The sequence below is a fragment of the Tupaia chinensis genome, unplaced genomic scaffold (genome assembly GCF_000334495.1).
Source record: "Tupaia chinensis unplaced genomic scaffold, TupChi_1.0 Scaffold000101_1, whole genome shotgun sequence".
Taxonomy (NCBI): Eukaryota; Metazoa; Chordata; class Mammalia; order Scandentia; family Tupaiidae; genus Tupaia; species Tupaia belangeri.
This window is the reverse complement of record NW_006159565.1, coordinates 2,132,207-2,133,833: the sequence shown is the minus strand read 5'-3', so window position 1 is coordinate 2,133,833 and position 1,627 is coordinate 2,132,207. Positions and strand designations below refer to the sequence as shown.

The following is a 1,627-nucleotide window of genomic DNA, read 5'->3' as shown; positions in this document are numbered from 1 at the left end:
GAGAGAGAGAGAGAGAGAGAGAGAGAGAGAGCAAGCAAGCCACCAGGTCCGGGACTCAAACCTCAAACCACGGTCAGCCATGTGGAGTCCGGTGCCCTTAACCACCACACCATCTGCCAGCCCCTTACTTGTGTTTTTTTGTTATCTTTTTAGATATTTTTGTTATAGGACACGTGTGTTCATGGGAGAGACAGAGAGATAGAAAGCAAGAAATCGCTCCTGAGGAGGGATGACCATGCTGCAGTCCCTTCTCTTCCAGTCTCTTTTTGGGACTTTGGGCATGTATGCACATGTGCCGGGCATGAGTTTTAAGCTGCCAGGTCCAAGACCTGAACTGCGATCGACTATGTGAGAATCTAGTGACATAACCATTATGCCATCTGCTGGTAACAGCTTTTTTTAAAAAAAAAAAAAATTATTTAATTTTATTTATCATTATTGTTATTTTAAAAATTTACTACAAGGCATGTGTGCTCACCAGAGGGAGACAGAGAGAACGAAGGAGAAAGTTAGAAAGCAAGCTGCTAGGTCCAGTACTCAAACCATGGTCAGCCCTGTGAGAGCCCCGTACCTTAACCACTATGCCACCTGCTGGCCCTGGTAACAACATTTTTTACCTGTGGTTTTTTTTTTTGGAAAGGTTTTTGCAGGGCGCATGTGCTCGCCAGAAAGACAGAGAGAGACAAAGAGATAGAAAGTGAGAAATCACCCCCCAGGGGGGATGGCCACACCGCAATCCCTTCTCCATTCTCCTCTCGGGATCCTAGGCACGCATGCACATGCGCCCGGTGTGAGTTCAAGCTACCAGGTCCAGGACTCGAACCGCGGTTGACTACATGGGAATCCAGTGACATAGCCATTTCGCTAACTGCTGGTCCCTTTTACCTGTGTTTTGAAGAGCCTAAGTTTTAAATTTGGGTGAAGTACAATATATTGAGGTTTTGAATGTGTGTTTTTTGTGTGGTATTGTAGAAATCTTTGTTAAAAATGAGATCATGAAGATTCTCTCCAGTGTTATCTTCAAGAAGCTTTATTTATAATTTCAAAAAAAAAATTTTATTTAAATTTATTAATTTATGGAGCTGGCAGGTGGCATGGTGGTTAAGGGCGCTGGACTCCCCCATGGCTGACTGTGGTTTGAGTCCCAGACCTGGCGGCTTGCTTTCTCACTTTCCTTCTCTCTCACTCTCTCTGTCCCTCTGGTCAAGTTAAATATATAAAGTTGAATAAAATAAATTCTTTTAAAAAATTATTAGTTTATTTTTATTTTTAAAATTTGACCAGAGAGGGACAGAGCAAGAGAGAGAGAGAGGAAAAGTGAGAAAGCAAGCCGCCAGGTCATAAACTTAAACCATGGTCGGCCATGTGGGAGTCCAGCGCCCTTAACCACCTTGCCACCTGCCAGGCCTGAAGCTTTATGATTAAAAAAAAATATATCAGAGGGTGTGTGTGCTCACTGGAGAGTGAGGCAGAGAGAAAGGGAGAAAGAGAAAGCACCCCTCAGTGGGGTGTGATCATGCTATAATCCCTTCTCCATTGTTGGAATTTTGGGCATGCATGCACATGCCCAGCATGTTTTCTTTTCTTTCTTTTTTTTTTTTTTTGAGCGTTTTTTCCTTTTGGGGCG

At 43.4% G+C, this 1,627-nt stretch overlaps 1 protein-coding gene across 2 annotated transcripts in view; it reads left to right on the top strand.

The window, feature by feature from the left end:
• The window catches only part of FBXL18 (F-box and leucine rich repeat protein 18), a 51,834-nt gene that overhangs the window by 10,155 nt on the left and 40,052 nt on the right, over nt 1-1,627 (top strand). The window lies entirely within an intron of this gene.